Raw genomic sequence first — 26,526 nt, 5'->3', positions numbered from 1 at the left:
TATATATATATATAGCACTTTTCAAAACAAGTTACAAATTGCTTTACAAAGATATTAAACCAAGAAATACTAGATAAATGTTAATTAAGACTTGGGTTTTTGGTTGAGCTTAGGGTAAGGGTTGGGATTGGGCATTTAGTTAAGGAAAGTCTCTATAGGGAATTAATGCAATAAGTAACAAAATTAAATTTGAGTGTCCTTAAGGAACTGTGTCTGTGTGTTTGCACAGCTGAATTCCAAAGGACTGAGTGATTTAAGTCATTCAAATATAATTTTTCACTTGAAACACACATTCAAACATATACATAAAAAAGGATTCCAGACTCTATGGAGAATGAACATGAACAAAAAAATTAGTGTCTCTCTGAGCAACAGGTTATGTCACACATTCATTTGAAAAAGAAACATTTGGCCAGATGGTGAGGCGAAATTAAAGTCATGGGGTTTCTTCCTGCATATTTCGAGGCAATCTGGTCATTAGCTATAATATATATTGTATAGATGTTGGTCAGAAACAAACAAATGGGAAGACAGAGGCGACCACATGATCTCCTTGGCAGAGGTCGTGTAATTAATGGATCTTAATTCCTTCTGTTATCACACTTTCTGTTTCTTTAGTGTGTGCCTTTTAAACTCAGTATGTCCCTCATCTCTTTGCTTGCTTTACAAGCCAGAATTACCACTTCCAGGGTGTGAGAACCATAAAGAGGCGGGTGAATGTAAATGCGGCCAAGATAATGGGGATGTGATGGTTGGTGCTGAACATTTTACTGCCTGTTAGTACCTGTTACATGTTGCTTTTATTCATTTATCCCCTTGCTTTACACGGAGGGACACTTAAATGGAGATACTGCTCGATTTAAAATTACCTTGCATAAAGTGTCTACTGTCCAAATTTGAGAGCATGAACAACTCTCTCTCCAAGCACTCTCACTAAAGAACTAGATCTAAATATGCTTTGCCAACATGATGCAAAATGTAAGGCATCTTCTTAGAGGAATGTTGTTTTTGTCAGTCCACATAATGGGTGTTTGAGCTTTTATCTAAATGAGCTGTATTGCATTGCACTGGTAACTTGCTAAAATGAGACAACATCCCATAAAATCACCTTTAGCACTGTGAATTTGTCCACAGGGGTTAAATGCATTATTCAAAGAATTGTAGCTGTACTATGGGGATTGGGATTGACTTGCTTACATTATACACCTACAGCCATCAGTAATACATCAAAGACTTATGTTAATAGTTTTTTATTCTTACATCCTTTTGTGAAAGTGGTTCATGGTTATGCAGTACAAAGGGAAATATAACACAGTGAAAAAGGCCTTGATGTTTTAGTCTGTTACATACAGGAGAATAAGGTAAAACAAAACAAACAAACAAACAAACAAAAAAACAAAAAAGAGAGAGAACTAATTCTGTATTGTGATGTCTATACAGTTTTCTACAAATAACAATACCATCTTTTGGTATAAATCTCCAGGAAGCTCTACTATCATTTATGAGTTCAACTAGGTTTTAGATTGGGAATCTGAATATTTGAATTCATGTTTTTTGGAGAACCTTCTTATTCAGACATTAGAAAACTTCACACCCCGCTAGGGGTGGGCGATCTGGCAAAAATATCATGTGACAATCTTTTTGAGTAGAATCACAATCCACGATCTGAATCACGATCTGCATCCTATCACCACTCCGATTTTAATGTGAAAGTCCTCTGCTTTAATGCTTTGTTCAGATGTTTATCTGCTCGCTGACATTCTTTACCCACAATTCTGTCTTCTGTTTACAAATTGTCTCACAACCAATCATACTCAACATACTCTTTGCTTAGCTCGAAAGGAGTATTGGGTGTGAGTTGCTATTTTTATTTGAGTATTTTAATTTGAAAGTTCAGTTGACCTGGCTTGTCCCACTTTATGTTTCCCTTATTCCACGGATGGAGTGCAACTCCACTACCTTGTCTGGGCCTCGCTGGAGACAGGAGAACTGGTACCTGTGCTGCTACGCCGAGGCTGCACAGCAGAACAAGGACTGCTGTCACCAGCTGCAGTTAGCGGGCTAGCTGTTAAGCAGTTAACTATGGGCTGGTTAGCACTGAGTGAACACCCTTACACATCACACTGATCACAGTTTGTTTAGCGACAGGAAGTTTATGTTGCTTCTGCCAGGGTATGTGAGCAGAGGGCATGGCATGCCAACAGGAGGTGCAGGAACTGAGTGGAAGAAATCAGTTTATGCTTATCCTTGCAAAATACTGAAGTGATACTATGTGACTTATGAAAGAAGAAATAACAGATCGTTTCTCTTACAAATAAAAAGTTGATTTTCAAAGCAATAAAATACACTGGTAATCAAATCAGTATACTCACTTTATGCCACGAGTCTTCCTTGGTCTGGTATAACCAATATCTTATGGTGGCTAATGTTAGCTAATGTTTGTTACTTCAGAAAAATAACGTTGTGTAAATAATATTACTGATTCAGTCTGCTGATCTTATACTTTCCACTTCTTATGCAACTGCTTATGCTACATTTTGGTATTTACTCTCATCCTTTAATTGCATCATGTGGCTACAGTGGTGAGTGTTTAGTAAAAGTTCCATGAGTGCACTATGAAAACATGGAGTGTTTTACTTACTGAGATTAGTTGATTCTGTTTGTGCATTGTTTTTCCAGTAAATAAACAAAAAATCTAAATATCTAGCATGAATAAGAAAGCTAAATGAGTTTTTTAATCAATAAGTAACTATTATTAAGCCAAACCTGAACTACATGTGACCTAACTGTCAATCAAATTGCAGTCTCTAGTCTCTAGCCAAACTCTGCAGGCCACAGAAAACTGTCCACAGGCTAATGTCTGACACTGGGACATGAACAATCTGGTGAGCCCTGCAGTCCGCACACAGTATCTGCAGTATTCTGGATTCAGTTGGAAGTGCTGAACAATCTCAACAGCCACGATCTGCAGTTCTGAAAACAAGCTAAACTTTTTCAGACAGAACTTGAATGACTTTGTAATACTGTTAAGCTTATAATGCTTTCATTTCAAAATATTACAGTTTGAGGATACTATATATAAAACAGGAGAAGCTGAAAGATCTTGTCAGTCTTTTGACTTAGAATGCAAAGCGGTGGCTACTTCCTGGAAGCTGTAGAAAAAGATTATACCATTAAATTTTTTGCCAGCACTTGTTCCATTGTGGGGAATATCGGTTGGTCAGGGACAGTGAGGTAATGTGGCGAGTTCAATATTAAGACAAACTAACCTATGAGCGACCAGGCTGAGTTATGGTGACTCTTTGGTGTCAAATTTATTGGATTGGAAGCTCAACTCTGTTGAAAATGCCTGCTGGAGCCCTATAGTTTATGTTCTCATTATTAGGGGTCAGTTCAGGACATAACCCACCAATTGCAACATTATATTGTGATTGTGTTGTGCATTATGTGGCCACGGGGTACATTCATTATACATTTGATCGATTCTTTGGCCCTGTTCAGACCTGGCATTAACATCCGTATCCGATCACAACTGGACAGCTCTTAAGTTCAGGTGTAAACGCACCCAAGACGCATTGAGGTACCTCTCTCTCTCTATCTCTCTGTCTCTCTCAGACACACACAAACACGCTGACAACAGAACCGTCAGACTGGCCAAAAACAACACTGCATACCTGTTTACATGCATATAGAGCAGGGAAGTGAGAGCCGATCACAAGTGGTTACTTGAGATGCATGTGAAGATATACTCTAACACTAGGTGTGAACTGACGCACTTAGAGCTGTCCACTTGTAATCGGATCACTGAAGACACATGTTAATGCTAGGTCTGAACAGGGCCAAAGCAAATAAGCCTTTGTTCGTGAGTGTTACTTCTCATTTAATGCTCACTCACTGCAATTTGTTCAATAAGTTTAGAGTCACGCGTGACCTCAAGGTGCCTGCATATAACAAGTGTAACAGGCAAAACAGCAGTACAGTTCACTCACATCATAAATAAAGCAAATAGCATCTTTCCCCCCGCTACTATTAAGTAGTTTTATCCATAATACCGTAAAAAATTTACACTGTACCTTTTGCACGTCCGAGACCTAAAATAACTTAAAATTATCTACACCTCCTTATTCTCAGTTCTGTTTACATTTTGACAAATCTGCATCAAGGAAAGTGATAATGTTCATAATAATGTGAGAAGGAAGAATGAGAATGAGATAATGCCCAGAGCACGTTATCTCTTCATATCCAAAAATACATTTTATTTATTTATATAACTAGGCTTCACGAAAGCAGTCATGGATGAATTATGAGACAAAGGCCCCAGGGCACAAACACATGATAGCTTTTCTAATTTTAGTGTTGTAGTCTAGTATTGTAGACTAATTGTGCAAAAACCCAATATTAAAGGACATAAAATTGGGATGAAGACCAAAGAAATGTGATTGAGGCATCCCTAATTTTCATTAAGCTGTTTGACTTTAGAAACAGACAGGGACTACTAGAGCCCCAGCACTGAATATTTTCTGTATTCCCCTGCTCTGACCAGACCTGATTAGCTGGATCAGGTGTGCTCAGCCAGTCAACTGCTAATCAGCAGGTATCAGAAACAGCTCTTTTGAAGCTTGTTAATGGTTGTGGATGAGGAGCATGCTAACTGTGGTTGAAAAAACTATAGTGGTATGTTGCCTTAGGTTTCACTAAACAAACTAAGAATTTATCCTTAAGGCTTGGATATCTTTGTGTTAGCCTTAACTTGGCAGAACACGGGCATGATTTGTCATTAGCTTAGATTTAAAGTAACTTGCTGGGCTTGGTGTAACCATGCCATTTACAAATATAACCTGGTCTAGGTGTTTTGGTAACACATTACAATGAATTTGAGCACATGTATGTAGCCATATATGGATATACAACCTGTTTATTGGCTATTTGTTTTCTGTTTTAGCAATTGCAGGGTTGAGCCATAGTGTACAACTACAAGGCTGCATAACTTGTAGGGTGCAGCTCTAAGGTACTTAGTGATCTGTTGAGCTTGGGCACAAATTGATTTGTTTCGAGAACACTGGAATATACTGCAAACCCTGCTTGTAGCAACACAGTCTGTCATCAGGTCTCCTCTGTGGAGGTTCTTCTACTACAGGCTCCACTCTGTGCAGAAAACTTCCAGTGGATTTTGTTGTTGATTTTGAATATTGTAACATGAAAACTGTTAATCCCTTAAAAGGTTTTTTGCCGGGAGTGAGTGGTGCTGATTGCCGCAAGAGCTTCAGCCATTGTTGCGTTTACAAGACAAGAGGTTGTCTTCAGGGCAGATTGGAGGCTACAGTGATGAGATGGGCAGGAGCTAGCTGGTTAGTATGCTAACTTGTGTGGAAGAAAAGACCTGGTAGAGACAAGAGATAACATTGGTGTTGCTTTTCACCACTGGAGACAGCTCTTGGCGAGCAGGGGAATGAAGCTTGATGCTGAACTCATAATATTTCTTCTGGACTGGTAAGTAAACTGCTTTTAATACTAAGCTCATCGGCTTAAGTTCATGCTTGACTTTTGATTTTTTTAATTTTTTTTTTTTTTTAAATTTTAGCTTCCTTTGTGTGTTTTGTATTTTCTTTTCTTATTCTTCGCCATCATTCATTTCATACATCGTTGTAATTGTCTGTGGCAGTCAGGATGAATAAAAAGTTTGAAATGCACTAACTTAGCTCTGTGTTTTATGGTATAATCAAAGTGAATTATTAAACGCTTCAAAATAAAACAAAGCATAACACACAAACTGAAAAATGTATCAAACATTCTGTTACCCTTAATTGGCAGTGCAGTGTATCACAACAATAATAGTGTGCTACTACTTGTATTCATGGTCATTCGTTTATTGTCCATTCGGCATTCACAGTACCCCAACTACCCTTGGCTATCTATGATAGCTTCACAGACCTTCCACATGTCTTCAGTGTTGTAAAATACAAACTTCAATGGCTCTAAGACTGATTCCCTCTCGTTTTCGTCCATCTCTTCATTTGTTTCCTCAACCCAAAGCTTTCCAAACAGCTGTGCGTCCAGTTTTTCCTCCCCCATCTTCAGTGCATCAGGCAACTTCTGACAAAACTTTAAAAATGACAATTTTATTAGGAAAAACACAAAGGTTTAAAAAAAAAAAAAAAAAAAAAAAAAAACCTAATCTTGACCTGCTCACTCTCAGCAATCGCCAACCCATTTCGAAAATGTCTTTCTTATTCAAAGTGCTGGGGAAAGTTGCTGCCTCTCAGTTGATTGCATATATGAGTGCCGACATTTTTTATAACTTTCAGCCCGGTTTCAGAGCTTGTATAGTGCTGAGATGACCTTAGTTAAGGTAACAAATGACCCATTCCTTGCTGCAGATAAAGATGAAAGTTTCAGTCTTGTTCTGAGTGCGGCCTTTGACACAGTAGAAAACTCGATCCTTTTTACAGCATCTTGGAACTTCTGTCGGACTAAAAGGGTTTGCTCTTAACTTATTACACACATATCTGTCTATTAGGACATTCTCTTTCATTGTCGCAAATTCTCAATCTTCAGTTTCTCATTTAACTCATAATGTTCTGCAAGGGTCAGCGTTGGGTCCATTATTGTTCTCCACTTATAAGCTTCCCTTAGGTGAAGTCATTTGTAAACATAATGTATTGCTGTTACGCTGATGACACACTACTCATAGCAGCTGAACCCACTGACAGTGGCCACATGGTTGTTCCCAGAGCCCAAATTGTGACTAAGGGCTATTGTGTTTTTGTGGTCTGGGTTCCCAAACTCTGAAATGACTTACCTGCCTTACCTACCTGAAAAAAAACTGGATGTGATTCTACACTTGTATTTTCCTGCCATGAATCAGCTACAGTGGTTCCTTTATGGATGCCTCATCATGCATACAGGATGTCTTTACCAGATGTTATAGCAGGGACTGAAGACTCCCTCATAAATCAAGCCATATTTAATGACCCAGTATCAGTGATACATTTGTGGTACAGAGAAATGTGAGTCCTATATGTTATACTGCCATGTATTAAATATGTGTGATGATCCCGTGGCTGGCCCAATTAAACAGCATGTGAGGGGCCGTCCTGACAGGTGTTTCCTTTAGAAAAAATATTTTCTTGGAAGAATAAGGCTCCACATGTTCTCTGTATGTAGATTATGGTATTAACGCTTCATATTTTCCTTCTGCGAGATCAATTGCTATGCACCTAAGGTAGAACTAATTTCCCTTTGAATCTACCCTATTTATTTCTAATTTCTCTTCATCTAAATAATTCAAATTGGTGAAACATTTCTCACATTTTATCTATTGAAAAATGAATTAACTTGCAATAAGTAAACCTACAGCATAGACACGAGAGTCTTAGCTATTGCATATATCATCAATTAAAAATCATTGAAGGTTTTACTTTTCAGGCCAATTGGTTTTCACAGTTGGGAGAGCGGAGGAGGAAGAATTTAAAGACATAATGAAAAAGTACTTGCACAGATCACATTTTGTCAAAAACTTTGCAGGCGTTGGCAGACTTTCTTTTAATGGTTTTCTTCTCTCTTTCTTTTTCTTTCTTTTTTGTGGCTGACTCACTTCGAAAATACTTTGTCACAGTCGCTGCTTGATTAGATGTAGAGAAAGAAAAGCAGTCCACTCACTGGTTCAGCCTGAATACGGTCAAAGCAGAATGTAATAATCTTTAATAATATATTATATATTATATAATAACAATAATATATATAACAATACCTTTTATATATATATATATATATATATATACAGTATATGGCATTGTTACATCTATTGCTCCATCCAACGTTCCAAACCTCTGCTTGAGGAGACTAGGAAATTGTGTGTACCTCTTTGAATTTGATGTAGAAGAAAACTTTAGTACTCACTCAAATGAAAGTGCACAACAACAATACAAGACATTCCAGTACTATGTATAAGTAGCTACTTCAAGGAATATTGCAACAGAAAAGCAGTTGAAACAAAAACAGAAAAGTTCAACCTCTTTTGCAGGATGTTGCAGACTTAGAGTGTTTGTCCCACAGACAAATACAAATATTATAAATGTACAGTACAATGCTTATCTGACAATCTGGATGCCAATGGGATTTCAAGCTTTTGAGGAGGGTGTTTTTTTAGGAGAAAATGTTTGTCAATTTCAGTGATTTTCAGACCAAGCAGGTTCTGTCGGGTGAGTTTAGTCTTCAATCTGAAGGCAGACACAAAGAACGTGTCAAACATGCAGTGGAGAGCGGAAAGCTGTGTGTTGGAGTGAAAAGGCCATGAGTGCTGACAGGAATCATTCATCTCTTTCTCTTAATCTCTCTCCTCCATCTTTTTCTTCTGTTTGTTGGTCCATCTCTCCTCTCTTGGTTCTAACTCTCTATCCTTTATCTCCTCATGGTTTCTCCCTCATTATTCTATCTAGCTCTCTGTCTATCTATGTAGTTATCATTCTATTGCCTCTCTTTTTCTGTCTCCCTCTCTCAGACTGGTAATCTCTTAACCAATCACTGTAGACATATGTCCTTCCATCCTTTCAGTCCTTTACTAAAAGTTACTCTTAGCACCTTTGTGATAGTCTCAAAAAGAAACTGTTTTTTTAGGAACTACTAACACTATTGAAGAGAGCTACTAGTGGCAAGATAAGTAATTTTTATGAATATAGCCCCTGTTTGATGTCAAGTTTGTTTTACATATAATCAAAACCAGTTGACGAGTTTCTAATTTTAATGCTTTTGAATGATGCAGCATCAGTAAAACTGCAGAATATTCTTGGTGCCAATAATGCTGAAAAACTGACAGTAGAATCAGATAATCATTTGATAATGAATGTTAATCTTAAGAAAATTAGCAATATTCAAGATAAGAGCACAGTGAAATTCATCCTCTTGACAGATGCTCCAGACCTTATCCAAGGTAGCATGAACAAGAGTGGGGAAGAAACATCTTTGTCATCATCTGTCATCTCTCCTCCCCTGATCCAAAAACTGCTTGATCACAGTGGACACAAAATCCCAGAAAATAGTGTATTATAATTACACTGCTAAGTCTGTGACACTCATGAAACAACCAGTTTAATGAATGCACTTTGCTTCAGTGAATATTACAGCAAGAGGCAGGACAACAGTTTATTCCAAAGAAACAATTTATTGAAGCAATTAACACCAACTATCAAACTAATACTAATCAAAAACAATCAATAATGAATAGCAGTAAATAGTTGAGGCACAAATAGTGATGTGAGGTGGTGAGGTTATATGTATTCTGGTGCAAGGTTAAATGAGCGTAAGAGTGGAATGAATGCTCGGGTGAGAGAGGTGTGTGTGTGTGTGTGTGTGTGTGTGTGTAGCTGCGCAGAGAGGAGCACTTTCCTGAACGACTTGTACATATAGGGCTTTTGTTGTTTGTTAAATTGCTTAAATCTCAGAATTATGTCAAACTACTTAGTGTAGTCTACTTAATGTTTTATTTAGGCCTAATTGAACTTATATAACCTAACTGACTGGGTAAGCTTAAATACCTCTTGTCAATCAGAAATTACTTTTTAGTTGGCTCAATTTACAATCATTGTGTTTTATTGTTACAGTGTGTAACTGTGTAATGCAAGCTCATTAAGTTTGATAACCTTAACAGTTTTGCTTTTAACTAACCCAATACATTTTTGTGGATAAAAATAAATGTAATTAAAGTAAATGTTTCAATTTTTTGAGTGTATGCATTGAATGGAATCTTCGCCTTAACCATCAAAAACAGGATGTATCAGAAAGAGCCATTTCTCACACAGGGATTTAAAAATACTATAAATTCTGGTAAAGGTTGAAGGGGATCTTTTCAAGTGTAACAGACAACCAACCCAACATATAAATCAAAGACTGGTTGCCTACATATCAGTGGGTCACAGTGTCAAGACAAAGGCAGGAGACTGGAATGTTCTTTATTGTATAATTTAGTAATCCTGTCGGTGAACAAATAGTGCCCTTTGATGTGATGACAGATCCTGCAGTAACAGGTTGAGAAGATACGCCAGCAACTGGATATCACTTCTCAGGGTTTGACTTTTTCCTGGGATCAAGGCGCTCTCCTGCTGGAGCGCTCCTGAATTTGACATAGGATGATGATGTATGCTTCATGTAACTGTTGAATGGTCAAATGTGAATTTGAAAAATCAAGTAATAGTTGCAGCATTGCAATTAATATTTTGCTATTTTTTTCAGATTTACAGTTTAGATGGTTTTAGAAGCTTCCTAACTCATTTCTGCCATCAAAGAGAGTGAAATTAGAGGTGTTGAGATATCTTAGAAAAAATGTAAAAGCTATGCAAGGAAAAAATATTGGTTTGATCTCAATCATGAAATTGATCATCGCTCACTAATTTAGGGAAGCTGATGTGATGGACAGTCTCTAAGATTGTTATTTAGGGCTATTCAAAGATCTTGAGCAGGTATTGTACTTGTAATAATACATCTTTATACTATTACAAACCATGACAAAACATTATCAGAAGTGAAAATGTTATGTCAGCTAATTGCCTGTTCATCTGCTTATGTACTTTATCACTGATTGCAATCTGTGTTTCTGAAATATTTCTGTTAGATATAATGAATAGAAAGACATGTGCCTGTTTCCAGCTCCACCTTAAGACAGAGGGCCCGTGTAGATGTAGATAAACGACTTCAACAAATTAGGGATGACTGCACAAACTTTACTGACTTTCAAATGACAACAGAGAGGGACCCTGGAGATATCAATGGAGAGTTTTTTGTAGAAAGTCTAAATTGTACAGATAATCTGACATGTTCAGACATTGCAACTGGAGCAGTTTTTAGTGAGGAGGAAGGTGGCATGGATGTGGATGCAGACATATCTAGGGGGTTTTGTGTGTGCCCTGTGATGGGCAGAGTCCACTGCTTCACAGTGAAAGCATTTAACTGTAGAACTGCTGGGTGGCTTAAAGGTTTACAATTTTTCAAGTCTTTAAAGAGTAATGTTTTATCAGTATTAATAAAGGCAGACTGGTTAAGTATTCAAGCTTTTATAGTGCAATCTAGGTGTTGGTCAGCTAGATTTTAGATTTCTGCAGCTAGTTTTAGTATCAAAGCACCCTTGAAGAAATGCACACAATCCATATTCAGAAAATGTGCCTTAAAAGTAACTGTCAGGACTTTGTGATGTCACAATGAAACAGTCAACACCCTCAGCTCTGCCCCCAGGATGGTGCACCTGGACCCATGGTCCAGATGTGGCTTCTACTCGAAATCTACAATATTTTTATTCAATCTGTATTAAGGATTCTAAGGTTTTGTTCGGCCGCTCCAACAATCCTTTCAGCTTTTAATCTTTTTTTTATTCTTCCACTGATGATTGCGTTACTTTTATCTTGCTGTTTTCCATTTTATCAGTTGAGTTGTTTTATGAGTTACACTTGGATTGAAAACCAGCTGCTATCATGGCTGTGCGGGTGAACTGCAAACACCCTAACCAGTCTAGTAGTCTAGCAACCAAGGAGACTGAGCTGTAAAGCTACACTTGGGTGGTTTTTGATACTAAAAACAACAAATATCTTCTTCAGGATATCAAAATAAATAAATAAAACCTTAAATTTTTTATTTATTGATGCTTTATGGATTTTAAATCATTCAAAAGAACCACTTTTATGAAAAAATGACCACTTGCTTGGGCCAAAAGCATTAAAGGCAAGGTCAGTAACAGACTTAATCTATAAAGGAGTAGAAGTGTATTTATTAAACATTAATAAAACAGTTAGTTACAACATTACCCTACTGAAAGATACCCACAAGAGATGTCTGTTACAGAACCACATCTGGTGTTTGTATTACATGTTGTATGACCTCGCTCATTTTAATCATACTGTCACCTTTAGGTTACTAATGTTACAAGAAGGATACAATCCCTCACCTGTATCCCACTTGAAAACTTTCTCTATTGTATTTGTAGGAATTTATGGCCAAACTACAAGAACTACAGCCTGACATGAAATGCACCACTGTCACCGAGCTTCATGAGTTTTCTTCAATTTTCTTTCTTCAAAGAATCCTGCATACTGTAATTAGCATTTAATCATACTTTAACAATCACATTGTTTTTTTCTATTTGTTTAGATTTTCAGAAAATAGGACATTTAAGATTCAATAACAGACTAAATCACTTGTTTAGATGGAAACTGTTTTCAGTCTTGATAATAAATCTTTTAACAGCCGTGTCCCTAAGGACCCAAACAAAAGATACAATTGCTAACAAAAGGAAGGCAGCATTTGATAATCCTTTTATATTCAAAATACATTCAACTGCACCTAGATTTGAATTATATTGTTCAAATCATAAAATTTACTAGCGAAGGTTTTTGCATTGTAAACCCACCTGACCTTGTAAATTGTGTAGTGATATGTGGAAACCCGTAGGGGGAAAAGAGTAACTTAAGGAAGCGATTGTTCTCTACAACAAGAGAATCTTGTCGTAATCCCATTTACTGGCTTGGTGTCTATTTCGTCAGCAGCACTACATCCATCTTAGTCTCTGCTGAAATGTGACTCGCTGTGAATCAAGGGGAGAGACCGTTTAAAGGAGGAACTCTTACTATCACCGTCTAAGCACAAGTGTTTTTTGGGGTTTTTTTTTGAACGTGCTTGATATTGAACATGTTGTGCAGTTGTTAGTCATTCTTTCCCTCTCAGTTCTTTTTGGTGTTGTTTGCAGTAATGAGATTAATGGCTCGGTGTTGTGTCGTAAAGCTGTGATAACACATTTTCTACACTCTGGCTGCTGCAGGCTTCACGGCGCTGAAGAGCGCTGTTGACTGAGAGAAGGAGTATGTTACGGGTTGATAGCAGCAAAGGATTTACATTTTTCTGGCCAAGAATGGATTAAAGAGAGATGAGGGGAGTGAGGTGCGTACAAAAAGTGCAGACAGAGAGACATGGATGATTTACTTTGTTTACACAGTATTTGTATGCACATTTTCACATCGGTCAAGTCTGACTTTTCTTGCGTTCCTGCTGTCTGTTGTAGAGCTAAATCTGAGTGCTGAAGCAGAGAGTTGATTTTTATACTTCACAGGGGCCTATACTGTATATACTGGAATACAACATTCCTTAAGCATTGCACTAATATAAATGTAGATTTCAGGGACTCAGGCTGGCCGAAGAGAGCAGGTGACTATGTACTGTAATGATGCAACTGCAGGGTCCCTGGTTAAAAGCGAGGGGGCCTGTACACTATGAAAACTAAAAGTTAGAACAAAAATAAAGACAATTTCTGTAGACAAATTGCCCCAGGCTCAGGGTTCTGAAGGGAGTCACCTTTGGATCAGTCTGCCTGACGGAACATGCATTTATGTTGAGAACTTAGACGTTTGTTTGTGCGTCTTATAAGGTAACCATAAGGGTTCATAAAGAGTCAATAATGTCTTTGCTAACAGTTAAAGGTCCCATATTGTAGACGATTGTGTGTCTTGATTGTGGCAAAACATAAAGACTCAGACCACATCTGTGTCCCCCACTGCCAAGGCAAGGGGATCTGATGCAGCAAACAGCACCAGCGGGGGCACAGTGGCCTGTTTGTATTGTCGTTGATTCCACCCCCTTAATGCCCCCTTAATAGGGCCCCTGCTGCTACGAGTCGATTTGGCTGCTGGTGTTGTGCCAGCCTGTCTGCTGGGTTTCTGTTTCCTTTGCTGTTTTTCCTCACAAGAAAAATGTCAAAAAAAAAAAAAAAGTCCAGATCAGAGCTCTGAGATCTGAAATCAGTTCAAGTATCTTTATTGTCATGAAGCAACTGATTAAAAATTAATCAGTTTAGAATTAAGAGGTAATGTGACATCATCATCACAGATGCCGATCACTGTCCCTCTCTCTCTCTCTCTCTCTCTCTCTCTCTCTCTACAAGTCAGATTGGCTATCTGGACTACAGGAACAAATCCTTGTGGGCCACTGTATGGTGGGCTGGTGGACTGTCAAAAAAAAATCCAGAGCGCCTTTTCTACCCAAACTTCTACTGTAAGCTGCTTTTTATCAAAGGTACTAAACCTAGAGTAATGTATTGAAGAGAAACTGTGTACAGTATATTCTACATTAACAATACACATTGTAGAAAGCCAAATGGTTCATTTATTTTACTTTACTTACTTTTACTATGTGGATCCGTCCTCACTTTAACCAACAGGACACTCAGTTGAGACCTTGGCTTAGCCTTAACTACTTTAGACCTTGAATTAGCCTTAAATAATGAATGTCAAGTTCTTCTTCCATTGCAGTTAGTTCCCCAGGATACATTATAGTTAGATGAGTAAGCACACAAACACACAGGTTGCTGAACAGCAATTGGAAAGCAGATGAGGTAAAGGAACGGGCAGTAGGCTTGCACTTTGTCACATGGTCTGTACTGCAGACTTTAGCAGAGTATATTGATCTTTAGACAGATAACACAGACACAACACAACCCACCAGAACAGCTTCAGTTCTCCTTAGCATGGATTCTCCTAGTTATTCTTCCAAAAGTTTTTTCCTCATTTGGCTTTTTTTGGTGATGGCTAGCACGTTGCTCCAATCAGTTAGGTTGAAATTTATTGACTGTAAAAGCTATCAAATCGCTAATGAAACCATTCGATGAGCCCTCATGAAAGTATGGACATTAATTATGTCAACTCGCTCATTTTTTCCCCTTGAATTTGTCATTTGTCTTTAAGTATATGGCATCAAGAAATGCCATTGGATACATCCTTTAGGGTCTGACTGGCTAATGTGGTTTAGTTTAGAAGTTCAAACTTAAATGTCATTAATAATCACTATACAGCATTTATAAGTAGTGAAGTGGTATGCAGTTAGAAGTGAGACTTGTCAAGTTCTTGGCAACCCTGGCGGCAGTGTCATGCAGATACCACATAGTTAGTATGGAGGTAATGTCCAGCTCTGGGGTGTCCATTCTCAACACTTTACCCAAAGGGATGGTACTATAACTCTGGGTCATTTTGACATGACAGATTTCTTGTGATTTGGCTGCCAGGGTGGAGGGAGATGGGACAGAGAAAGACAAGAATGGAGAAGAAGGAAGAGGAAAATAGACAGGCTAATGTGCTCCCATGGAAAGAAGATACAAGGTGTAAGGTTGGACTACAGGAAAAGGAAACACAATGGGATGCTGTCAGCTGGGTTTAAATAGAATGATATGATCAGCTTGTCCACTCTGCAGTTAACAGTCAAATAATCATTCATCAAATCATAAACTGTCAGTGTTGACCTAGCACCGGTCTGCACTCGCCACGAAGCTGCCCTGCTCCTGAAAGATCTTGCCTGTGAGCATGTAGCTAGCTACTCCTACAAAATCCAATTTAGTCTGAATTAGTAAATAGTTTTTTTGTTTTTTTGTTTTTTTGTTTGTTTTTGTGCATTTGATACAGTATTGTCAAAGGTTTTGCAAAAGGGGTCTTCGGCCAGAAGCTAATGCCATTTCGGGGGCCCTGGCATTGAAAAGTTTGGGAACTTCTGTTAAAGGAGATGTAGTTCTTGAATTGTTTGATTGTTCTTTTCTTTTAAGAGCAGGACAGGCAGCTATTAGCTGTGAGGGTTTCAGTGGCAGCACTGGGGGTTATGATGGAGACTTTGAAAACCGTGATTTCTTTCGGTGTGACTTTCTGTTCATTTAGGTAAATGGCAATTTTCTCAGGAAGCCGAAAGGTAAATTCTTCTAACAGTGTGAGCTTGCGCAGACTCTCCCTCCAAGGTGACATTTTTCAGTTTCCTATATGCTTCTGCCACTAATTGATTTCACAGTGTCATAATTTGAACTGTCCTCAGTTGATCCAGATGTGCACACTTCTTTAACTTTGCCCACTGACCTGCACTGGACTAAAATAGGGCACACACTGCTCGACAATGTAATGTCTCAGCTATACATTCTGGTTCAAATAGTCTGAAAGGTGGGACTAGGGCAATAAACTAACAATAAAGCTGTCTTGGGAACTGGGGAATTGTGACGATGTGGTTTCAGGACTGGCAGCTACAGTGGCTCCCTGCTCTATAGCTCCACGGCTTTTACCTCTAGATATATGGTTTCCATCTCCAATGCCCTGTTTTTCACCTCCATTATGTGCAAAGTTAATCTCAGTTCGTCTGCAGTCACGCCAGGTGGGACCGGGTTGTCTTGGAGTGGGGCAGGAATACCATCTGGATCAGCCGGCTCAACTCCACCTGTGAGAGTTGGCTCACCAATCAAACCCCTTTAACTGAGCTTAGCACAAAGGAGCTCTTTCAACTCCTTTTTCTTTGCATTCCATGGCACATGCACGTCAAAACATTTGCAATTATAATTAGATCAGAAAAAGAAAAAAAAACTGCCACCCAGACAAAGAGAAAAACTTACCTGATAAGATGACATGGACAAAAGAAAGAATGGACAAAGCCCCCAGTCCACTAAACCTAGACATAACATGGTGTCCTCCCACTTGCAGGAATGGCCAGTAACACAGTTTGATTGAAAAAAAAAAAGTTAAGTTAAATCACATTTCAACAACAAAATTGGGCTTTAACAGAAAAAAATGTAGAAAAAAGTGTAAAAAAAAAACAGGAAGGTGACTCACTCCTTCTCCACAACTGTTTTTATCTGTGCTGTATATACATATAGTGGACTATTTAGCACATATATTTATAATAAACTGGCAGCACTTGAACTTTGGCTAACACCTCTATACAAATCTTCTGTGCAAGGTCAGAAACTACTCTACTTACAATCACAAATGGCGATATACACACAGTGCACGCTGGCTGTTGTTGTTGGAAGTGGCAGAGGTGGGGAGAGGGGAAGGTTGCTGTCAGCTGAGGTTTAAATGGAATAAATCATCGGCTTGTGCGAGTAGAAGCAGTAAACCCTTCAAATGCACCAATCATGGGGCGCCACCTGTTGAGAAAGAAAGCATCCAATCAACGTTCATGTTCGTCACTCCTCTGAGGAAAGGGGCAACCCCTTTCAGACACATTAAAACCCCTAATTATTCTCCTGCCCGGTTTGGCCATGAATTAACATGATAATATGCTTCCTCTAATAACAGACAATCAGGCCTTAACCGTTTGTTTTTGTGCTTCCTGATTGTGTATCTATGTATATGCTGCATCTTTTAGGACTGAACCATTATACAGTATTGACAACTTTCCTTTTAAATGTCTTTAAAAATTGGCCTTTTGTTGAGTGAATTCAATTCAGTTAGTTATCATCCACCGCTACATGATTCATTGTAGTATTATTCACTTTGACCTCAAACACAGCCCCTGGAGCTTCACTTATTCTACTTTAAGGCACAGATGTGCTTTGAGGTAATGCTGATGGTCATGGATGATGGGACCACACACAGATCAAAATTAATTTTCTGGGTCTTTTATTCCCTGACTGCACTCAGTAGAGAACAGCATTGATTCTGCAATTTTGAGAACTCAAGATAATTACAGTGGTAAGAAAACAGAATATTTATCCTCCACTTTTATGAACTTTATCAACAATATTAGTAAAGCAAATAAGGAAGCAGAAATGGCTCCTTTGAACAACCTTCCCTTAAACATATCAGAACCTTTCAGAAGGTTAAATTGAATTCTAGCTCCAAAATGTTCACTGTGGTGCTAATAACCACTGGTGCAGGTAGGTCACAGTACATAAACAAATTCAGTGAACAGACACAGGCCCAATTTCACCTGCAGATTAATTCAGTTTAATGAACTCATTACATTATCCACCTACAGACAACAGTAATGGCTTGTTTCTAAAGAAAGGTAATAGAATTATACCACAAATACATTTGTTAAAATACACTTATATAGCTTCCTTATAGTAAAGCCTATTAGTTCACAAGGAAACATATATTCATGAACAAAATATACTTGTACAAACATTCTTACATGAGCTCAAAATTCATTTTTCAGGAGAAGATATCAGATCATGAACCGACTCTCACGGCAGTGTACAGCCTGCGTGCTTAGACAAACACCTGGAACTCATCATGGTTCTCTCTCCTGTTTAAATTAGGCAGAAATATATCAAATGGACACTGCTTATTAAAATAATCTGCATACACAACTATGAGAGGATCCTATGTATCGATCAGTGTTGCCCTCAGCGTGGTGAGGATATCCCACACCTAACACACAAACTTCAAAAAACAGCAAGAATACAAAATCATCATTTATCAACCTTAGTCCGCCGGCTTAATTATACTTTGTGTCTGACATCACATGGGAACTCCGCACACATGTTCTACCCTTGAGCTGTTCTTAAAGTGACAGCGTTACCTCAACAACAAACAAACAAACATTATCACAGTTGGTATCCCACAAGCAAATCATTAGTCGACCAAACATTAGCTGATGAAAAGAGACTTAGTCAACCAGGTTTTGAATGGTCGCAGGAAAAATAAAGAAATAAAAATTTGAACTCTACAGGTGTCTACACTCAGTCAGTCATGGACAGACAGGATTTATGTTGGTCTCTGCAGTTATTAGATACTCATGTAACAAAGCCTCTCAGTCTATCTTGGCATATTTATTAATAAAATAAACAGGACATAGAGATGCAGCAACAACTTTTTTTTTTTGGTAACGTGTGTGTGAAACACAGGACACTCTGTTACAGTAATTACATACCAGTATGTTGGGCATGAATTCCAAAGCGTGGGATCATTTTAGAGGCTAAAGGACGACCCCAAGAAAACACGAATGTAGCCTAATATTAGCCAATTAGCATGGCTGCTCATTCTAACGTTGTCCTTGCTGGTTGTTCTGACACATTCAGAACACTTTCAAAAATCTGAATCATTTTGCCAGTGTCCTTAACAGGACTTTGTGCATACGCTTGTAAAATTTATATTCTAAAGGTTGAAGGCTGTGTTGTATTTCTCTGCAGTGTAGCAGAGTATTAACAATTATAATATTCTTTCTCAGCCCTGGACTAAAATAATTTCTTTGATGGCCGCCAAAAGTATATATGTAATAATTTAATTGAAAATCATAAACATGCAATGATGAGCCAAATGACTAATGACTTGAACTAATGACTACCAATTCTAGGAAAATCTTTGGTCAGGGGCTGCCCTACGGATGATACCCTGCTATCTAATCAGCCCAAAAACACTCTACATCTTCTTCACCTTGCTACATGCTGCAGCATGCTGACAACATATTGGACAAATTTTGACCTGATGGCAGTAGATCAAAGGTCGGAGATTACGAGTCACTGCAATTCATTTCCTCCATTCCCCTGAGGGGGGCATGGGTGTCTGTACCAAATTTCATGGCAGTCCTTTCAAATAGTTGGGACATTTCACTGAAACCCACAAATGTCACACTCATGGTGGTGATTGAGAGGAAAAAAATTAAAAAATCAGGCTCAAAAAAGTCATCAAGATTCATTGTCTTGGAACTATGAATGTCTGTACATAAGTTCGTGGCAATGCTATAGTTTTTCAGATATTTCAGTCGTGAGGGAAAGTGATAGAATGAACAACAAATCACATGTTAAAGAGCTAATACTGTATAACAGTCTGCCCCAAAAAGATATACACACATACAGACAGAGAGCATTAAATAAAAAAAAGAGTCATAATATTCAAAGTGGTGATACAGTAAGGGCCATGCCATTTCAAAAAATTGTTTAACCATATTCTGAGCTAAATACTATTGTAATGGATAGTAAACTTTGAACACATCATCATTTAACCAAAAAAGTGATTATTTTTTTAGCATTCAGCAAAAGCATTACCCATCACTCTTGCCGTCAAAACATCAAGGTGATAAAGTACATACAAGGTAAGCATACTAATTCAAAACTCTTGTCATGTGAGTAAATTCAAGATAAATGTCAGTCCTTTGGAGGTGTCAAGTCTGTAAATCCAAAGCATCTCTCTACCTGTCAGAGGGTTGCTTCTTTCGCTTCAAAGACTTAGGTGGTTTCATGGATTTCCATGTCTTTGTGGGGTGGAATTTTTGTACATAAACTTTGAAATACAAAGCAGAGAAGCGAGTATTTACCCTTTGACCATGTTTAACATGGCAGTTTCATTCGAGTAGCATATCGCTGTCCAGGATACATCTCTCTGTTACATATCTTTCTAATTCACACTGTCCCCCAATCTTACCTAGCAAGGAAATCACTGACCTGTGTTACATTTACAGCAGAGCTAACAAGATTAATATCAATTGCTCTCTGTGGACAAACTTGCTTTATCACAGACAGATCCTTCCAGAATCACACCAGTTATTTGGTTTTCAAGCTTCACTTCAACTTCTATAGAACTCAGATCCGTTCTTCACATGCTAGCAACATGGCTCTGGCGATGGCGATATTGGTCTGTCAGTCCATGGGTTCACCACTTTAGTCCTCACTCAAATATCTCAACAACTATCGGATGGATTAAGATTTTGTACAAACATTTGTGGTCATCAGCTGATGACGCCTAATGACTTTGGTGACTTGGCTTTTCCTCTCGACCTATTCCACAAGGTTGACATTTATGGTTTTGGGTGAAATGTCTCAATAACTATTGGATGGATTGTCATGAAATCTGGTACAGATATCCCAACGCAGGACAAACATTTCACCTAGCGCCATCATCAATTCAAACATAATCCGTTCAATACTTTGATTTATGGTAAAATAAAGGCAAAACTAATGACATTCTCATGAGCCTCAGTTGTACCTTGTGTTCAGTATGCTAATTAGCAAATGTTAACATGCTAACCCCAACATAACACTTTAGCATCAACATGTTAACATTAACACTGTGAAGATGTTAGTATGTGGACATTAGCATTCAGCTCAAAGCTGCACTCTGCTTATGACACCCACTAGCATGGATGTAGCGTCTTTTGTCTTGTACTGCAGAACAGGAAGCCTGCTGTAAATCCATCCATCCATCCATCCGCTATACCTGTTATCCTTGTAGGCTGTTGGCTGTTTGAAATAAACCTATTCTTGATTTGGCATCTCTGTCTGGCGTCCGTCTGTATTCTCCGGTCTCCAGTTTGAGACTATAGTTTTGGCAATAGGGAGGCTGTAACAATTGAAGCTTTTGTTCCCCTATTTATTTTTTTTTTGCCTCTTGTCTCACATTGCTGTCCTGTTGAAGCGATCAGGTGGGAGAGTGGTCAAAGCCTGTTTACTTTGACTCCCAAGGAAGTTTCAGGGTCAACCATTAATATGACTAAAAGTGGTTTAGCCCCAGGTGAAGAATATTGAAGTGAGATGCAACAAAAGCTGCAGAGATAAGTCAGAGCCAAGGACAAACAGATCAGCGCTCTATTCAGATGCCAGAGCAGGAGACTATTAGATTATCTGTAAACATGAATGCTTCCTCCGATATTTGGCGGGGGCTGAAGATGATTAAAATGTTGTTTTTTTTTAAATTGAAACTTCATTATTCTGGTGTCACAGCAGGATCGAATGAGGCACACATTTTTTTCCTGATACATGCAGTATGCTACAGTAGCCAAATTTTATATTTACATTAGTCATCTCATTAAGCATCAAAATATGCTTAATATTCACATGCTTCATTATTCTGGAGTTACAGAGTAAGAGTGTAGAAGTGATTCTACACTGAAATAATGACTGAGTAAGAGACATTCAACTGAATTGTTTTGTATCTGTAATGGCCTTTTATGAGGCCGTTTGTAATTAATGTATAATTATTATTACACTGCTAGTATGATAAATGACAACCCTTATGTCTTTTACAAGACTATGACTAAGAAGACATTATTATTGTGCAATGCAAAGTGATTCTCCAGATCTGTAAAAATTGTCACTGTCTTCTTTTTATTCCTCATCACGTTATTGTAAACACAAAATGTTTGTCCATGTCAGGATCCTGTCAAGATGATAACTTCCTTTCCAGTGCTTTGATTTTCTGCAGGCAGACTAATTATATGTTTTTGACTGATCCTCTGAACCAGGAGCAGGTAACCCATGGCACATAGGTTGCCATGGCGATCTACGGAAAACCTGAGTTAAAACTAAAGATAGCTGCTACCATCCCACTAAACTGCCACTAATCTTATTACAGGCCTCTCTGGTCTCGAGGACAATAATGTTCTCAATCAAAAAGTAATATACTGCCAGAGAAAAGAAGCTGGCAAATAGAGCTTGGGGTAAATCTAATGCTGATATTAACACTTATTTTCACATGATATTCATTCAAGTGTTCATGTGTTTTTACTTATATTTAATAAAACCTGTTTTATCCTAAAGGTTCTGCAATCCCTAATCTAAGTTTAAACCTTAATGTATTAACAGCACCATCTAATAATCAAACACTGTTTTCATATATTTACAACAAGCAAAAGGAGCTTTGACAAGGTTTTTGGTTTACTTACTTAAGTTAGTCAATGTGCGAACCATCACTTGCGGGGGCAGCCCATCAGGGCCACAACAATGTAATATCAGTGTATGTGAAAGAACACTTGAAAATAATCAGTGAACGAGCTGTGTTTACTCAGAAATGCTGAGCTGCACAAAAGAAATGATATTACTTGTTCAGAAAATGTAATAGTTTAAAGTTGGTTCATCCATGTCTTAAAAGAGCCTGGAAGAGTGAGTGGGTGGTACAGATGGAAAATAAGCCTTGGGTTATAAGGGAAATTATCGTAGCACGTTGTCCAGGTCTAGGTTTATACAAATATAGGTATACACACACATTTTATATATATATACACATGTATCATATGCGACAGATTTTAATTGTAGTGTGGTGGTATTCTATACTATATAGCTTGTTATGAACAAATCCTATGAATAGACTTAAAAACACTTATCGTTCAAAGCATGATATATCCTCAACTTCCACATAGCTCTTAAAAACATATCACTAAGGGTGACTGTCATGGCCGAAGCCAGGAGCACAGAGGAGAGGGCCACATGCAGACACACAGAGGCAGGCTGATGTAGTGAAGATACTTTTGAAAAAGAAAAAAGGTAGGTGGTGGAGAACCAGGCAGATGACTTGCAAGGCAGGCAGGCAGGCAGGCAGGCAGGCAGGCAGGAGGGCAGTCACGCAGGCAGGAAGGAAGGAAGGAAGGAAGGAAGGAAGGAGGGAAATCACGCAGGCAGGAACAAACAAGAGTTTTCGCAGAAGGTACAAAACAGACTGTTCCATAGTCACATACGGTTAAGTAATTTCAAAATAAAACAGGAAATAAAAACACAGATAGTAACACAGAGTTCAAGCAGGAAGTAATACAGGGTCAGATCATAACAATGACATATTCCTTCACTATGATAAACACACACATACTGTTTTATTGACTCAGTCAATGGAAATATTGGAAATATGCTGGAAATATTCACTTGAGCACTAAATGTATATTAATCTGCTGCTGAATACAGTCTTCAACAAATGCATTCTTTTCTCCTATTTGAATGACATTTGCTTAAATGCTCCAGTGCCCAGCTCTAGGAAATGAGTCATTTCAAAAAGATTGGTAATATGGTAATGGTAAAAATTTTGAAGATTATCATAGAAGTAACTTTTAGATATTTTTTCTCTACACTGCACATTTTTTGCGCCACTGTCATCCAGCCTTGCAAAAATGTCTAAAACAAAATAACTTTGACATATCCTAATTCTGCTGGTTCTGCTTGATTTTTCTGACAACTTTCATTCTTGGTAAGTGACATAAGACATGGATATGAATCGAATCCACTGTGGTTCTTGTGTTCTGGACATTCTGTTATAGATGTCCGATTTGTTCCAAGAGGAAAATAAAAATCCTACCCTTTCTTGACAGTTTATCTTAAAGTGTGAGTCCTCTGCACAACCTTTAATTAGATCAGAGCTATTATTATTTTTGCTGTTATTGCTGCCGTTGTTTTGTTTTTTTCTAATGAAGACTTAAAGTATTTTTTTAGTGTATGAGAGCGACTGAAGAGATACACCTTTTTAAGTGTGCTCTATTGGTTCGACACATCCACACATACCAGCCTCATCAGTCACTCATTATCCTTGGCACGCATTGACATAGTGTCAAGCTATCAAGCTATAATGGGCCTCAGCTGTGCATTCCAATTGATGAAGTTGATTGGCGTTTTCTGCTGAGTACCTCAAGGACAGAACGTGCTGCATATTATATGGTGCAAATCAATAGCAGCAAGAAAAGGCTATGGGATAATACATTTAGTGTCTGTTAAAAGACGGAAGAATGAACTGTAGGATATTCTGTATTCATGTTCACTGGCAATGCTGCAATTCTTCTCATGATAATTTTAATGAACTGAAAAGAGATTTCAATGTTTTGGACTGCTGTAGTATAAAATTAATCTCACCCTCTTGTTGGAAAAGTTTTATGTGCAATATGATCAGTTTGTTAAACTCTGCAAGCTTTGATACAATGCATGTGAAGGTTACACACTACACTACACTGGAATCATTCTGTTCAATTTGTATTGGATCAAATATTATATATTTAAACATGATATATTTACCTGCTCTAAACACATACATGCATACATACATAAAGCTCTTTAGCTACTAAAAGCTCCTTTATGTTCACCAGGTAGTTGCTGGTGAGCTTTTCCAAGCCTGGCAAAGCCAAAAATTACACAATGAGAGAAGAGAGACTGAACCAAAACGGTATAACTGCAAGCTTTAAAGTTGCATTCCAAACTCAGAGTAGATGGAAGCAATGAAGGTCTATAAAACTGAGGCGAACTGTAGAGTTGGGTGATTATAGCCTGTGGGTTTGTCACTATGAGTGACTTATATTGCACATACAGTAATAATTTGTTATTATAAATCATTCTTTTTACTATTTTAGTGTGACATTTTAAATAGATTATGGGCTTTTTAGAGTCTGGTCCTGTCTTCCTATACAGAACCGATCCCATAGGTCATCTGTGCAAGCAGTTTAGCAAAAGTAACTTAATAACAATAACATATTTAGTGTTCTCGTGAGGGTGTAAGAACCACAGATTAAACACAAAGCTAAACTCCACTCAGCATAAGGAAAATAGTTGCTGTAGCTGGTAACTCCTCCACACTAACATGGAGTGAAAACTGCAGGATAATAAAATAGAGAAAAGCAAAAGCCTTAAGTCTTATTTTTACAAACTAAGAATTGCAGCTACTTGAATTAGCATTGCAAAGGTATGGATTACTTTATATACACCTGTAAATACAACATTTTAACATCTTAATTTATCAAATACATCTTAATCAAATAATCCATAATATTTTAATGTCAACATGTAAATAATGAATTAAGACATCAATTTCATTGATTTCCAGGAATTGATTCATCAGTCCTTGTGTGTAGATGTGAATGGATACTTATTAAAACGTGGCTGTCTTGCATTACTTGCATTTTCCTGGCCTAACTGACAGGAAGTGATGCGTTACCTAACAGGATGTGTGCTTGAAATAACTTCATCGAACATGTTTCCAACAAACAATACAATTAATTACAAATTATTATTATAAATTACTTATTATAATTATTATTGTAATTATATTACATTATAAAATATCAAAAAAAATTACTCAGTACTTGTTTAGTATGAGACTAAAATCGAACCTGAACTACATCAGTTCATACATGGTATTTTCTTGTATTTTTTTGTCCTCACCTAAACAAAAATCAAATTTGATAACAATAACTAGGATTTACTTTATATAAGATCTATGAAAATCATCATATCCCTTCTACAGCTTGTCAAAAATGTGTGAAGTTTCAGGCCTAGAGGCCAAACCTTATGGGAGAAATTGACTTCTTAGTTAGTTTTTTCACTGGCGTCCTTGAACCTCTTTAATTGGAGAACTGTGGAAAACGGTGCTTTTACTATGTGACCTGAAACAATAGAAAATATACTGAAGCATTTTGATGCTAAAAATCCTTTTACATCATTCAAAACAGTGTTTTTTTGTTTTTCTCTCAGCTGTGAGATTGGGCAGTTCACAGGTTTCACAGCCAATTAGAATTGGCTCAGAAGTGGCCAACCCTCCTGGTTTGGTCTCATTCAACAAGGCAGACGCCTGTCTTCAAGCTAGAATGATTGACAGAGGCAGTAACCAATAGCAGCGCTCTGAGAGAATGCGTCATCGCTTTTCCACGGTTTTGCGTACCTTGAGGAAAACTAGCATACACCTGTAAGGCAATCACAAGGAGGGAAAATATTTGAAATGTGGAAGACGTGATGCGAATGAAGTTTCTCGGCCGTCTGCAATGGACGATATTCATAATTTGGAATACTTTTATGAAAAACCCTTTTGATTTTTGTGATCTGTGGACCCTTACGGACTTAAGGAATATAAACAATCCAGGAATGGGCAGACAAATCGGACTTCACGAACTTTAAAGGTAGGAGATTAACTTAGCTGGTTTTGCTAGTTTTGTGATGATGGTAAACATGAATGAATTATACCTTTGTGTTCAAATTAACTGAAGAATAAACTGAATATTTGAATTGTGGAGACTCTAACCGATCTAACCAGGTATAGCATGTCAATATGGACAAGACAAAACATTTTTCAT

The sequence above is a fragment of the Seriola lalandi genome, unplaced genomic scaffold, assembly GCF_002814215.2.
Source record: "Seriola lalandi dorsalis isolate HSWRI2012SDOR001 ecotype SW California unplaced genomic scaffold, Sedor1 jcf7180002054890, whole genome shotgun sequence".
NCBI classification, from domain to species: Eukaryota; Metazoa; Chordata; class Actinopteri; order Carangiformes; family Carangidae; genus Seriola; species Seriola lalandi.
Note: the sequence above shows the minus strand (reverse complement) of the source record.